The following is a 16768-nucleotide window of genomic DNA, read 5'->3' as shown; positions in this document are numbered from 1 at the left end:
ACATAATAAAATACGCCTTTTTGACATTAAGGTGGGAGATACTAGTGCAGAAATTTCTAAAGGATTCGTAATTCTACGAACCTGTCTGCTCTAACAAGAAATGTCTTTCATCTGATCAGCGACACGTTATTTCTGTGCAGGAATCCGTTATAATTGGTTTATAAATTCATTATAATTCAATTTTAAACCATTAATATTTATCTACGTACAATGTACACTATATTGCCAAAAGTATATGGGCTCCGCTGGGAATTTGGAAAAATGAACTATACACGCCATCCTCTAATGAGCAATAGATTTATATAATTTATAAATCTATATAAAAGTAATATTTTTGCTTTCTTCTAGCGTTGAGCTTAGCGATTTCCAACGGGGAGGAGAGGTCATTATTAAAAAAAATCTATTTATACCACAGACGACCACATAAAGTCGGAGGAATTCACAAGAGAGAGAGAGAGAGAGAGAGAGAGAATACAAGAACATCACCATATGTAATGGTCACCCGAGCTTGAACCACCGTCACTCAAGCACGTGTACGTTTATACCCTCATTCTTGACCACTCGCTACTGTGGCCGTTTAGAATATCATATTAGTAATCAATCTGTTCGTGCCATTACAACAAAACTGCACACTGGAGATCAATAGTAGCTGACATAAATACAGCCGGGCCGGGAAAAGTTCAGATGAACGGTGGAAATTGATGGAAAAAGGACAGAGGACGCTCAAAAGAGTGGTAAGTATATCCCGTCAGTCCTCATCGAATACTTTCAACCAGGAGTTCAGGGAAGTCAAATGAGCTGATGTTAGTATAAGGATGATGCATAGAGAGCTGCAGAGCATCGATTTTTACCGAAGAGCTGAAGCACACAAGCCGAACATCACAGCTCTCAATGCACGGCGTGATAGCTGTGCACAACTATCCTAATTAGTACTTGGAACGTTGTAAAGCTGTGTTATAGAATGGGGAATCGGTACACGGTTTACCGATTGAGAGCAGTGTTTTGATCTGGCGGATGCTCACACAATGTTATTTATTCCTTTGGCCTAGTTTTGGCGGTAGAACCTTCCTTATCTAAGTTTTAATATGAAACGAATCTTAAAATGAAACTTGATATACTCGGATCGTAATGGATCATTACCTGTCGCTGACTGCTCCGAACTGCCAAGATTGGTTAACTGTTCCGAATATTATACTGCCTTCTCCACCTATGCAGAGAAATTGTTTAAACGGAGGAAAAGAATTCTTGCCCCCTGAGGTTCAGTAAAATGCTAGACTGTTTCTTTGAATTACTCTTACCTGATGTATTGATCAGTGTGCTGGACTCCGAAGCCCAGTATTTATTTATGTACCATCATTGTATATAGTCTTTTATGTACCACCATTGTATATAGTCTCTTTATGTACCACCATTGTATATAGTCTTTTTATGTACCACAATTGTAAATAGTCTTTTTATGTATAACTAATCATTGTACTTTTATGTACAATTAATCATTATAAATTGTACCCAATGTATAGATTACTTTCAGCGGTGAATAGGGGAAACCCTGGAGCCCGCCAAAAAAATAATAAAATACTTTGAACTTTGTCGCTGACTTGCATTTGAATTATTGGGAAGCATTCTGAGGAACTTTGAACTAAGCGCCAAGTTCTTATCATTCGATTAAGGATTTTCGCTCTGGCTTCACCTACCATGATAGACCTTGGACCATCTTGACAATTTATCACCAGTGGATGCCTATTTTTTATTTATTTTATTTTTTATCTATTTATTATTTGGTTTTTTAGTTGCCCCTTTAAGTTGTTGGCACCCATTGGACTTGCGCCACTACATATGGGTGCGGAATTTAGTCCACGTGCATAGTTGTAGCCCGTTTCTTCGTAGTGTGGACAAGTACTAGGAAGCATATATCCTGGTGATATACTTCCCGATAAAGTGACTAGAAACAACTAAACAACATAACAATACACACATAACAGCACTACACTCATTTTTGGCCATTTTACAGAGATGGGAGAAATCCCAGGTGCCGTCCGACACGAAATACCTTATGTACCTCGGAAGAGTTGAACCAACGTTTAGAAGCCGCCCTACATAAGATACAACACGTCGTTACACACATACATGTCCAGTGCATTGACATTCTGGATAATTCCGCACATCCTATGCTGTGACAGCAGCAGTTTGAGAGAGCCTTTTTCTGTTTTACATGGTAATAAACCATGTCATATTGTTCAGCCTGTAATGACTTTGAAGACATGGGATTGCAAAAGCTTCATTGACCTGTCGAGAGCTTCAACCGTAGCCAAATTGGATTACATCGTTTGCTTGAACTGAAACGTCGGTTTTGGATCAGGCCAACAAGCCCGTAATCAGCAGCAGCGAAGACCTGTGTCTAATGAGGAATGGACCAAAATTCTCTGTCCTGTTATTAATTGGTTTGAAGGACAAAACAATTAAATCTAAAAAGAAGTGGGTCGACTCGTTATTAAATATTGTATCAATGAAAGGGTTTTTGAAACATTCATGTGTAAAACTACTTTTAGCAATATAGTGTATATGTGTATATAAAGTTACCAACAAATATTGTATGAGGTATGTCTAAAAATTTCCACGAATAATTTTACAGATTAAAATCGAACTTATTATTCGTTTTGGTCCCTTAAAAATAGTTTTGTTAAGCAGCTGTACATGAAGCAGTTTTCTTCCCATGAATGGATGGATTCACGGAAGAAAGTTTTCATATTTGTAAATAGAATGAACTCAAAAAGAACAAAATCGTAAGAGTAGGGAGGATGTTCCATCTGAACGATCCGTTTTGCATCTGAAATTACCCGCGGATAACATACTTTCAGTATGTGCTATCGTTGGGTAATTTGTCGGTGAGGCAGTTTTTGATGGGAAACGGATCTTCAGATGGAACACTTGCCCTCTCCTCAATTTGGCTCCACTGGACTTCTTTCTATTCCCAAGTATCAAAACTCCAATGAAAGAGCTCATTTTATGTTTTTAGAGAAGCTCGACAGCATTGTTGTTGTTAGTGAAAGTTGTTGTTAATGACTGTGCGGTAGTTCGTATTTTTTCACTCCAATCCTTGAAGGATAGCTCTCTTGGGAGTAATTCCACCCTTTTTTTTTTTTTAGCAGTTGACCAATGATATCAATTAAAGCACTTCAGTTGTTCAGCCATCTCGTTTTCTCACTTTCGTGTTCAGTTTGTTTGTACTTAGTTGAACAGCAATGGGGAAGGGAGGTACTAAGCTTTATTCGGAATGGCATCAGAGGAAATCACTAGTCTGTTGTGTCTCATGAAGGAACGTTTTTATTCTGATCTTAAAAACTTTAGTGTTACAATTACATGTGATTCTATTATATTGTACACCCTATAGTTGATATGCTGAACAGGAAACTATCTTTGGTTTATTTTCATTAAATAATAGTCTTCCAAATATTTCTAATTTAGTAACATACAGAACCAGTCTTTGGTTGGTCAATTGTTGTAGGATTTTAGGCGCATTAGCAACTTAGGCCATATTGCGCCGTATATAATGTCTGTAAATTGTGTGTGTTCTGTGGTCGATTTGCTGTTGCCGGACGAAAATCCCAAGTGTCCGGTAGAAAAAAAAACACGCTACCCTCACCTGAGACCAACTAACTCAGCCGCGTTGTGAAAAATACCCATAAGAATTCCTTGCGTTACTGAGGATTCGAACTCAGATCAAACCAAAGTGATTTACCTAATCACTTGTAAATATGTGACAAAAATTATGATAATTTTTTTGAACAGTCCCCGTGCAAGAAATAGCAATTGTCTCTACGGCATGTAGCCAGGAGGTATCGCCCTCGTGGGTAGCACAGTTGGTAGAATCATCGTCCTCCCCACACCGCGTGGAAAAGACCTGAGTTGGAGTCCCGTCGATGACGTGAGGAATTTTAATTGGCCTTTTTCACAACGTGGCTGAGCTAGTTGGTCTCGGCGAGGGTACCATGGATTTTTCTCCTGGAAAATCGGGTTTTTCGTCCAGCAAACAGAAAATCACCCACAGAGCACACGCAATTTACAGACAGTATACACGGAGCAATATGGCATTAGTCACTGATGTTTCTAAAGCCCACTACAACAACAACGACAACCAGGAGATATCATACAGAATTATTAGCAGTGGCGGATCACATCAAGATCTCCAGCCAGCTTATAATACCAATATGAAGAGCTAAAGACTAGGGTGTCAGGAAAGTAAAGTACACAAGCTGCCGTGTCGATTAATTTAGCGACATAATATTTGTCTCTTTAATCACCACCACAATTTAGCCACGTATACCAACAGTCTGGATTAGTCGATGGATGTTCGAATGCTTCCAGCACTTGCCTCCTGAACCATTGTTTCGAATCGTTAGATTAAGGATCATCCTGAAATGTCCTTTTTTGTTTATTTTATTATATGTATATGTATATATATATATATATATATATATTTTTTTTTTTTTTTTTGAAATTTTAAGTGGCAGTAATTCCTTTTCAAATTTTAAAAGGAATTAATTCTACATTAGACACGTTCCAATATCGGAGGTTTGCATCAGTGCCTCCATACTCTTTAAAAAGCACAATAGTTGAAACTTCGTTTTGAAGCTGTAATCACTTTTCAAATTTTGGTAGCTTTAAAACGGCTGCGTTATTGAATTCTCAGTGAAATTAGGGTATTGACGAACTATACGGAACTACCTATATCGTATTAATATAAGTGAACATGGACCAGTCATGTGTTGTTGTATATTGCTCCGTGTATACTGTGTGTAAGTTGCCTGTGTTCTCTGGTCGATTTTCTCTTTGCTGGATGAAAAACCCAAGTTTCCGGGGATCAAAAAACACGCTACCCTCGCCTGAGACCGACTGACTCAGCCACATAATTTTTTTTTTCCCCAAGAAAATACTCTCCCGTCTATCCGGTGTGACCCACAAGTGAATTCCTCTAACTAAAAATTTAGAAGTAGAAGAGTGGTTCTGAGAGGATTGCGAGAAGTGATGTTCCCTCAAGAGTGTGGTGAAGGTTAAGCTTCTTCCAGCGGTGCAGTGCGTCTTTGTAGAAGAAAGACAGTTTTAGGGGTGTTGACGCCATGTCCATTCTTAAGATTGTTGACAGTGAGAGCCCTCTTGTGGCTGTTGCTAGTAGTTTAACGGTGGTGGCAGAATATGAGTTTTTCATTTGCAATGTCTTTAGAAGAAAGGTGATCCTGAAGGCTGTGATTTTGTCTTCAAGAGAGACCAGCCCCTAACCCCCGTAAGTGAGCGGCTGGCAGAGTTTAGAGAATGACATCCAATTGGTTTTGTTCCAAAGGAAGCTTCGGGTAGATGCTTGGATTTGGTGGAGGAAGTCACTAGGGGGGGTGAGAACCTTGAGGGTGTGCCAGAGAACGCTTGCCGCCAGCTGGTTGACCACAAGAACTCTCCCTCTCAAAAGATGTAGCGCACACCCTTCTCCATTTCCCGAGTACCCTGTTGAAACGGCTCAGCAATTCGGGCCAGTTCTTCTGGGAGAATAGGAAGGTATTGCCTAGATTCACACCTAGATATTTCTGTCCCTTGCTAGACCATGTGCATTGGATGAGGGAGTCAGTTCTGCTTTTCCAGTTGCCAGCCCAGAGACCGCTGGTCTTACAGTGGTTCAATTTGGCACCTGATGCTTGGGCATAGAGATCGTTAGCCCTTTAGATGTTTTTCAAACTCACTATCGTGGCGAATTACAATTGTGACGTCATCAGCGTATGCTGAGTAGGTTATTTTAAGGTGAGGCTCTGGTAGCAGTGTTAGTTGGGATTGTAGATTGGTGGCAATTTTATTGAGGAAAGGTTCAATGGCAATTGTATACAGTTGCTCAGAAAGTGGGCAGCCCTGTTTTATCTCTCTGGAGTAAGGAAGGTTGCGGGTAAGCTTATTATTGCCTTTCAAGCAGAATTTGGCATCCTTGTATAGCAGATGGATATTTCGGATGATGTAGGTCCGTATCCAAATGCTTTCAGCGTTTCAAGCAGGTAGCAGTGTTCAACTCTGTCGAATGCCTTTTCCTGGTCAAGGCTAATTAGTGCTAGAAATTCCTGTTGGCTGTTTGCAATGGAGAGAAGGTCACGGATCAGATGAAGATTGTTGTATATCGATCTTCCTGGTACTGAGTATCTCTGTTGGTGACCGATGATATCAGGAAGGGTGGATTTTAGTCTATTGGCGATGGCCTTTGAAAATATTTTGCAATCTGTGTTCATTAAGGATATTGGGTGCCAGTTTTGGAGGTTTGTGCGATCTCCTTTCTTGGGTATCAGTCGTGCGAGAGAAGTAGTGACGGAATCTGGTAGACCGTGGGATTGTGCTTCTTCAAGCATTTGTAAGAGAAGCACTCCGAGTTGATTCCAGAAGGTTTGGAAGAATTCTGAAGTTAGTCCATCCAGACCTGGAGATTTGTTTTTGGGAAGTGCTTTGCACGCTGCTGTAAGTTCTTTTAGGGTGATTGGTTTCTCTAAGCTGTGTTGGACTGTTTGGTGGATTTTTTTGAGTCCCGAAAGGATTTCTTCGGTTGCCTTTGTAGCGGTTTCTTGAGAATTGTATATTTCTTGATAAAATCTGGTTACTTCAGAGAAGATTTGCTCCGGGTTTTCAGTAATGTTTCCGTCTTGGAGCTGAAAGGCAGTGATGGTGTTTGCTTTGTGTCGCCTGCGTTCTAATGAGAAGTATTTGGTTGGAGCGTCCGAAAGAGTTATATGGCCGTATCTCGATCTCAGTAGGGCGCCTTTGGCTGTGTGTTCCAAGTGAGTTGAATGGCTTGTAGTGTTGACTGATGGGCCAGACTATCAGGTGGTAGTTGCTTCAGTCTTTGCTCAAGTTGGTAGAAGTCAGTGCGCTTTTGTTGGCTGTAGATTTGTGAAAATGATCTCAGTTGACTTTTAAATCTAGGCCACAATGCGTTCATAGGTTCCAATCTGTCTTTGGATTGGGCAAGGTTGGATATCAGGTCTTGTAGTTTAAAGATATATTCTCTGTCTTGAAGAAGGCTATTGTTGAACGTCCAGTCAGCACCTCCACTTTTGAAGTAATTGGGTGAGAAGGAGAGTTGCAGTTTGACAAAGGAGTGATCTGAGATATAAGATGGGATATATGTGATGCTTCTGACCAGGGGGATGGTGTGTTTTGGGATGTAGTATCTGTCCAATCGGGCTTGGTAAGGGGGTCTTCCTGATGCTGTATTTGCTGATTTCCAGGTGTAGTACTTTTCTTCTGGTTGCTGGTGTCTAAATGCATCGACCAGTTCATTGTTGTTTACCTGCAGGTTGTTGATTAACATTGTGCGATGCTCAGTGCATCGCGCTCTGTCCATTTCTGGGTCAAGAGTGCAGTTGAAATCGCCAACAAGAATTATGTGTTCCTGATCTATTTCAGAGATATGGCTGTGTATGAAGCTGGTTATTTGAATAGCATGTTGGTCCTGCCATGGCATATAGATGTTAAAGATATGCAATGTTTCCTTTTGGGGTGTATCCAGGGTGGCATAAATTGCGTTGCCAGCGATCTCTGCTATCACATTGAGTTTACAGGCAGACTTACGATGAATGCCGATACTCACTCCTGCTCCATGATGTTGTTGGGTTGGAGAATGATGGAATACATAATGGCCAGTCTGCCCATTTCAAGGATGGCCTTGTGTCTGCTTTAATATTTGTTTCTTGCAGCAGGAGTAGGTCGGCATGATGTCGTTCGACCTGGTCAAGGGCCAGTTTATTGCGCAATGCAGAGGCGCATCCCCTTGCATTAAGTGACAACATGCTAAAAATCCTCATTATCTACAGGAATAATGGTAAAGGTTTTGCAAATTTTGAGAGCGGTTAGCATCCTGATTGATGGTATTGTTGTTCCAGCCCATTAATCAAGTAGTACAGACGCTTAGATCTGTTCACGTCTGCCCTGTCCTTTTTTCCTTTTAGTTTAGAACGCAGATCTTTAAGTTGTGAGATGAGCTCTGGTATGTTAGTGGCGAACTTCAGAGTTGTTACCAGCTTTTGTGGAGAGCCCCGGACTTTCCTTAGAAAGGAGCATAGTTTTTCCACAGTTAAAGGGCCTTTAGTGAAGGGAAAGTTGCTTTCCCCATCCTCATCCTCTGAAGCATCTGAATAATGGGAATCACGGTTGTTCTCTTCTTTTTCTTCCAGAGATTCAAGTTCTTCATTTGAATCGTGGGTGGTTTCTACCTGCTTATTTATTTCCATACTTGATGGCATGATGAGCTTATTTGGGATCTGACCGTTTGACTTCTGTGGCGTTCTGTACTTCTTTTCATCGATGCTGTTTTTTTTTTTTTTTTAGCGGTTTGCTCTTTTCCTGCCGCCGTGTGCGTTGTCTTCTTTTGTTTTGTGACTTTGGACATGGTCTGCCTTGAGGGTTGATTCAGAGAAAGACCTCTTGTTTTTGTTGGTGGGCCTTCTGAAGAGAATGCATCCTGGTCTTCTGTGGTTGTTGAATTTTCTTTTTCTGACAAGTTTGGTGTGCGAAGCATCTCACACTGTATGATAGTTTCTTCAGTCTCCCCATTTTCTCCAACAGTCAGCTCGCTCTGTGCATCTGGCCTGGCCCTGGTTAGTGACGCCTGAATTTCGTTATTACTTTCAGAAGGGCTGGAGATATGCGGGCAATTTTTTCTGATGTGACCCTCTTCGTAGCAGAAGAAACATTGTGAGGAATTGGAGGTATAGAAGGTGTAAATGATTCCGTTTAAATCGGCGTTGATAAGTTTAGGGATGTTGTTTGCTGCGTTGTTGGCGAAGTGTATAAATGCTTGCCTTCGAAAGCTTTTTATATGCAAAAATTCCGGTTTCGTGGTTGCTGAAGATAGTGTGCATATTTTTCCGGTTCGGATCCGTATTTGGATAAAATTCCTCTGAGGAATTTCAGGTTGGACGTTTGATATTGTAACTTTCGTTGGTGCTAAGGCAATTGGTGCCGCTTCCAGGTGATGAAGACCAATGTCTATTCCGTTTTGCAGTATAGTTTGCGTCCACGAGGGGTGGCTGAAATACACCTGCACAGTTCCCGCCACACGGGAGGCATGAGTAATATTTTTCGGTGGTACTTTCTCAGCGATCGCTGTAAGGTACTGCTCTAAAGGGTGTTTTCCTTGGTGGCAAAGATCACTGTTCCATTTTCCCGGGAAGTAATAGCGGTTGTTTCATTTGTAGGAGCGTTATTCGACCGCGTGTGTACTATTGTTGGTCGCGAGAGCGGGGGTTTTCGCTAGCGTCAAGCCTAATCCATTAGATACGGCATTAGCATAAGAATTAGCAGTTACTGACCTTTTGGACCTTGAGGTATTCACCTGTTGTCGCAGGTTGTGGCTTCCGGTGTCTTGGTCACTGCTGGCAATAGTTGCGAGTTCCGTTGCTGTGGTTGTTTGGCCATAGCTGTAGACAATTGATGGGGTGGGTGGGACGTGGAATAAGCCGATATTGGAATATCCAGCCTTCCATGGCTAAAGTTGAAAAAATTAAAATCTTATCTAGCTCAAACTCCGCTAAATCTACACACAAAATTATTACTACTCGAAGGCTCTTCCGAAGAGGAATCGAAGAATTATATCTTGACTGAGGTTGTCGCGGACAAACGTCGAAAAGGGACAAAAAGGCAGGAGCTCAAAAGCACTTGTCCTACGCGTATGCCAGTGAGCAGATAGATAGATAGATGAGACGACTGATACGTTGTTCCACATGCACCAGGAATCCAAGTTCCTGCCAGTGAAACATGCCCACCATCATACAACGGCCTGCACTTTTGATGTCATGCATGATGGACCAAGAGCTTCATGTTGCTGACGCCAAATCCGTACACGACCATCCACAGTGTGGAGTAAATAACGTGAACCATCCGACCAGCACACCTTCTTCCAGTCTTCTAACGTCCAACTTGCATGCTCTTTGTACCAGGCAAATATTTTACGCTGATGAACTTTGGTTAGGAGAGGATGCTTGCTGTTGGGGTCGTCTGCTAGTATAGCCTATACTTGCGTGTGACGCATGGTCATGCCAGACATTGTTCCGGGTTGGCCCATGTTGTATTGGGTAGTCAAATCTTCAACAGTACTGCGCCTGTTCGAGTCGTCGAACCCGGCGCTCACCTCTAACATCAACCTTTCGTTGACCTTTGCAGTATTTGCCGTCGTGTCATTGTTTGACCATTTTAACGCCAGTCCTGGTACACTTTAATTACGGCGGCTCTCGAACATCCCACCAGTTCATCCATTTGGGAAATCGAGGCACCAGCTCGTCGAGCACCCACAATCTATCCTTTATCAAAGTCCGATAAATCCTCCCTTTTACCCATCGCGCTCGGAATTTTACTATCTACAGAACCACTGACACCTTATCTGTGCTACGTAGCTCGACTAACTCCGCACTCTCGTACCTCACATGGTCAACGGGTCGCATTCAGTTTTCATAGGGGTGGTCATAATTCAGTGATGACTCAGTGTATATACACCGATGAGCCAAACCATTTTGACCACCTACCTAATATGATGTTGGTCCTCCACGTGCAGCCAAAACAGCTCGTACCCGGCGAGGCATGGACGCTACAGGATTTCTAAATGTGTCTTGTGGTATCTGGTACCAACACGTAACCAGCAGATGCTTTAACTCCTGTAAGGTCCGTGGTTGAGACGCCGCAGATCGGAGTTGCTGTTCCAACACAAACCACAGATGCATGATGGGATTGATATCTGTGGAATTTGGAGGCCAGGGCAATACCTGGAAGTCTTCCTCATGTTCTGCAAACCAGTCTCGAACAATCCGGGCGGTGTGGCATGGCACATTATCTTGCTGAAAGACTGAACCGCCAGAGGGGAAGACTGTTGCCATGAAAGGGTGTACCTGGTCAGCAATGATGTTTAGGTGTAAAGTGTTTCAGTGTCTAGGGGTTTCCCCCATCTCCGCGTTGCTTTCATCGTGGATATGCTAGTTCACCAGAGAGGCCAGAAATTTAAAAGTGTATGGCTTGTGGAAGTGTGGTGTTTTGTACCATTGTTCCATTTAGCCGCCGGACACCTGCTGATACCCAACATTGCCCCCTTTCGCCCCGTTGAGGCAGACCAGGTACCCAGCAGTTTAAGTTTACTTTGGCAGGTCCTGCCACCTAATTTCCTGAGATTTCACTGGCTAGGACCATAAAAAAAAAAAATTGTTTTAATATCGATTGTGTAGAGTGATGTCGCTTGAATGGGAAAGGCCAAGATTGTGGGCAAAATTTAATTTGGACATATTTAAATTTAGGTGTGCAGGGGCATACACTTGCTTTAAGATAGAGGGGGGAGACAAGACTGGGGGGTGAAAGGCGAGGAGGAGGAGATGGCAGGGCCGTCTCCTTCCCCCCCCGCCAGGGTGGGAGTAGAAAGAGCCAGACAAGGGAGCCGGCACAAATTGCCAATATGGCGTGTGTGCGGTAAGGCTGTAAGCTGATCAGGGCAGCATTCGGTGTCAAGTAGCCTTCTCTAAGAGGCTCATCCAGGAATGGTGACCACCGACTGTTACAATTCAGTTCACTACTAACAGTGCACAGGTCAGTTCGCCGACCGGGCTAGCCAGGTGGGTAAAGTGCCTACCTGGCAACCCAAAGGTAAGGTAAGGTGTAAGGTATGTTAGTGTCTAACGGCTCCTGCGATTTCTCCCATCTCCGCGAGTGTACATTGTATCAGACCAGAGATTTCAAGGTGTGTGGGGGTCATGTGCTGTATATTGTGTTGTGCCCTTTGTTCCTCCGGTATATTAGCCGCCAAAGCCCCTAGTGGGACCCGACGTTACCACACCGTGCCACGGGGAGGCTAACCGGGTGTACCACTGATGCTAGAACCCTCCACTCTGGAGAGTCCTGCTTTCCTGGGATTTCAGTGGCTAGGACCAGATTTAGGAATGAGATCATCACTGTTTCTTGAGCAACGGTAGTAATTTTAACAGAGCGTAGAGTTGTTCGCTGATAACTTTTTTCCAGGGCCAAATAGGTCGGGCAATAATTTTTATGTATTTAGATTTAGACCTGTGGGGCATATATATATATATATATATACATACGTATACATATATACATGTGTAAAAAAAACCCATTGTGTAAGAGAAAAGTAAGAAAAGTAATATATACCTGCTGACAAAAGTGTAAAGTGTAAAGTGTATTTAGTGTCTAACGGCACCAGGGGTTTCCCCCATCTCCGCGTTGCTTTCATTGTGGGTGTACCAGTTCACTGGGAAGGCCAGAGATTTAAAAGTGTGTGGGAATTGTTCATGTGTTGTGTTCTGTACCGTTGTTCATCTGGCCATTTAGCCGCTGGACCCCTACTGAGGCCCAACGTTGCCCACACTTAGCCCCGTGGAGGCACACCAGGTACACCAGTATTTTTAGATAAGTACTCTGGCAGGTCCTGCCACCTAATTTCCTGAGATTTCAGTGGCTAGGACCTAAAAAAAAAAAGGGGGGGGGGGATAAACGCTTGAATTTAATTAGGCCGAAAGAGGTTGCAAGTGTGTCGAGTTTGGCATTTAAAATTTTTACATTGTGTGGGGCATTCGCTTTTCGCTGGCGATATAGGTAGAGTAGGGGAGAGATGGAAGGCTGGGGGGAAAAGACAGAAGTATGGGGTCAATAGGGAAGGCGACCCCAGGTAAGTAAGTGTAAGTGTAAGTGTTTTCAGTGTCAAACGGCACCAGGGGTTTCCCCCATCTCCGCGTTGCTTTTATTGTGGGTGTACCAGTTCACTGGGAAGGCCAGAGATTTAAAAGTGTATGGATTATGGAAGTGTGGTGTTTTGTACCGTTGTTCCTCTGGCCATTTAGCCGCTGGACCTCTTCTGAGGCCCAACGTTGCCCCACTTACGCCCCGTGGAGGCAGACCAGGTACCCGATAGTCTTTAGTTCACTCTGGCAGGTCCTGCCACCTAATTTCCTGAGATTTCAGTGGCTAGGACCTTAAAAAAAAAAAAAAAAAAAAAAAAATTTTTTTTTTTTTACACATATATGTATAGATATATGTGTGATATCTCTCGATTGCGTAGGGTGATGTCGCTTGAATAAGGATAGACCGAAATATGGGCGTCAGTTAATTTGGATTCATTGAATTTATGTGTTTGGGGGAATTCGCTTGTGTAAAGATAGAGAAGGGGGGGGAGAATGAAGACTGGGGGGTTAAAGGAGGAAGGATAAGGCCAATAGAGTAGGAGGCCTCAATTTGGTGTCAGCAGGGCATGCCCATGCCCTGCCAGAAGGAAGAATGGGGGTGGCGTGGAGGGGAGGAAACAGTATGACCGTCTCCTCCCCCCCTGCCGGGGTGGGATAGAAAGGGCCGGACAAGGGAGCCGGCACAGGTCGCCAATATGGCGTGTGTGCAGCCTGGCTGCAGAGTGGTGGCTAAGCCAGCAGGTTCAGGACAGCATCACAACACTGGCCCCAGGAGGTACATACAGGGACAAGGTCTCTACCGACTTGTTCAGAGATCGGTTGAATGCCGGCGTTGGTCATGGGATCAAGGTCTCATCCAGTTTGGTCGTGGTCATGGTCCTTCTATTTCCATTTTGGGTGGTCATTCTTGGTATGTGGTCACTTTTGGGTGGTCATTCTTGGTATGTGGTCACTTTCACTGTTTGTTCTGTTATCTGGGCGTCGATGCAGTGTTGTCACTCCTGCATATGGTGATTGTCACATTCTAGGGTAGTTCGTTGGGTAAATTACATGCGCTGTCGGTCCAGTTGACAGGGTGTCCGTGTTTGATTGTGATGTTCGTGGGAGCAAAGTCCCGTCCGATATCGTGGTACTTTGAGCTTTCTGGTACAGTTGACAAAGTAATGGCACTCATGAGAGCAGAGTCCCGTCCGATGAGTTGTAGTTGTAGTCAGGTCCTGCATCAAGCCTGGGGAGGTTGGGTCATTGCCCTTAGCCGGGTAAACAGCTCATGTGCAAAGCACGAGAGGGCCTTGTAGTGCTCCTCCTCATGTAATATAAGGTGCTCCCGTTCCTTCGGATTAAAGCGTATCTTTGTGATGAAATGACATCTGATGTCCTCAAAGAGGGGACAATCGTGCATTAGGTGTGACCATGTTTGGTTTTCTCCGCAGTGGCATAATGGGGAATCCCTGATGCCGAAAGTTGACAGCTTGGCATTAAAAGAGCCATGCCCTGTTAGAAGAAAGGTGGTGTAGAGCCCCGGTGAGAACCAGTTTGGCTGTTCGGGATACACTTGGGTAATGTCCGGGATGAACTTCCGGGTTATCTCACCTTTAGTTGAGTCCGCCCATCGGGACTGCCAGGTTTGTTGAAGATATTTGGTTATTGGTTTTTTTCTGCGTTGCTGTTGTTGGTCCGGTCTGTGGTGAAACCCCAGGTATCGCGGGTTAAAATCCCGCCTCAGGCTTTGATCAGATTAAAATGCAAAAACTGGGAGGTGCATTATGGCCACAGATACCGATGCGCCAACAACTAACAAAAAAAAAAACAAAAAAAAAAAAAAACAGGTCAGTTCACTGCTAATATTCTCCAGTCCAGTTGAATCCTAGTCATGATTTGTCCGTTTCCATTGTTGGGTCATTCTTGGGGAGAGGTCACGTTCACTGTTAGTTCTGTTGTCTGGAAGCCTGTGTTGAGTGGTGTCGCTCCTGGGATCCGAGCCTGTGCGGTTATTTCGTCATCGTGAGTTTCCGTTTTGATTGTCACGTCCAAGGATAGTTCATAGGGTGAATCCTTTTTACGCGGTCCAGTTAGTAAGGTGTCAATATTTGATAGCGGCATTCGTGGGAGGAGTCCCATCCAGTGAGATGTCTGGGCTTCCTGTTCTTTCTGGACCAGTTGACAAGGTGAAAAGTTTGATCGTGTCATTCGTGGGAGCGGATTCCCGTTCGGTGAGTTGTAGTCATGGTTTTCTTTTCTTGCTAGTTGCTTGTCCAGCTGTTAAGTCCTGCATCAGGCCTGGGGAGGTTGCGGCATTGCTCGCAGCCGGGCGAACAGCTCACGTGCAAAGCATGAGAGAACCTCGTAGGCAGAAGACTTGTAGTGCTCCTCCTCATGTAATATGAGGTTCTCCCTATCCTTCGGGTTGTAGCGTATTTTGGTGATGAAGCAGCATCTTATGTCATCAAAAAGGGGACATTCGTGCATTAAGTGGGACCACATTTGGTTTTCTCCGCAGTGGCATAGTGGAGATTCCATGATGTCAAACGCCGACAGCATGGCATTAAAGAAGCCATGCCGCGTTAAAAGAAAAGTGGCGTACAGCCCCGGTGAGAACCAGATTGGCTGCTGGGGGTACACTTGAGTAATGTCCGGGATGAATTAGCATTAGCTGAACTAGACAATATTATAGCTGATCATTGCAAGGCTGTAATTGGAGCTCGAGGAGGAACAACAAAATATTGAGGACTTATTTTGCTGATTTACAGTACATATTACGTTAACTTGTCATTTCAGTTTGTACACGTAAATGCAATAAAATGTATGTTGGGTTGTCGTGATTTCCATTAATTACGCATTTTATCCTTTGGGAAGATATTTATGGCAATTGGGTATATCAGGTAGAGTCTTCTTATTGGATTTCATTCACAGAGATATATATCCCATCTAACAAAAGCATTTCTGCAACCCACAATGCAGCACAAAACACATTATTTGAAAAATTCACAAGTGATGCAGTTTTTTTTTGTCCACCACTGTATATTAGTAATGGTGCGCCTGGAAGTGAAGTACTCCGGAAGGTCATGAGCCTACCTAATACTGGAATTGGGGTGGTAAAAGAGTGATAGCAAAAGAAAATAGAAATGGATTTTGATTCCCCCCCTATGAAAAACTGGGAAGTAGAATATAAATGATATGAACGATGGTAGGCACATGTTAGCAATAAGAAGACTTCCATCTTTTGGATTTTTTATACCTAACTGGATAAAAAGGATGAACGAATTTATACTAGGCCAATATATCAAATTTCTTTTCTACTGCAACGAATGTCCGCGTACTGAAAGCCTTGATATGGATCAATAATCAACTTTCATCCGGTGAGCTTATCAGAGTTACTGAGGGAACCAAACAAATCAATGATCCATTTTTGGCATTTTCTATAAACCACATCCGCTCATCTCTCTCTCTCTCTCTCTCTCTCTCCATTGTTCCAGTTCTTCACACTAACATTTATTGATAATCGATTATTAAATCTGCTTTACAGCGTCTCCTAGAATGATTCTTTATGGTCAAAATATTCTTCTGTTAGTTTGATTCGCTTTATCTGTCACCAAAATGAAACTACAGAATGCAACAAAATATAACAATCTACTGTATGAAAATATCTAATTCGATTTCTTATTCCGTTTCCTATTTCGATTTTATATATATATATATATATATTTTTTTTTTTTTTTTATTTATTTATTTTTTTTTTTTCCATAAATGGATTCTTTATTTCGACAGAATTTGAAATATTTTGAGTTGCTACTGCTGGATATTTTCGGTGACCAAATAGGGAAAGGGCAGTGATGGATACGTTTTAAAATTAAATTAGTCGGACGCAAGTAATTAATAATAATACTAATTAATTTCGTTTTAGGTCGCGACTAATTTACAACTTTGAAAGCAGAACTTTTAATAATTAATTCTTATTGATTCGTACGACACATGTTGCTGTGGAAGTTTTAAAATGCATAAATTTAAATAAAATGCTATTCAGATGCGATGCTTTAATTAATAATAAAGATGAAGCTCATCTTACATCCAAGTTC

The sequence above is a fragment of the Mastigoproctus giganteus genome, chromosome 10 (assembly GCF_048544385.1).
Source record: "Mastigoproctus giganteus isolate SK-2022 chromosome 10, ASM4854438v1, whole genome shotgun sequence".
Lineage (NCBI taxonomy): Eukaryota > Metazoa > Arthropoda > Arachnida > Uropygi > Thelyphonidae > Mastigoproctus > Mastigoproctus giganteus.
The sequence above is the reverse complement of the archived record's forward strand: the minus strand, read 5'-3'. Positions refer to the sequence as shown.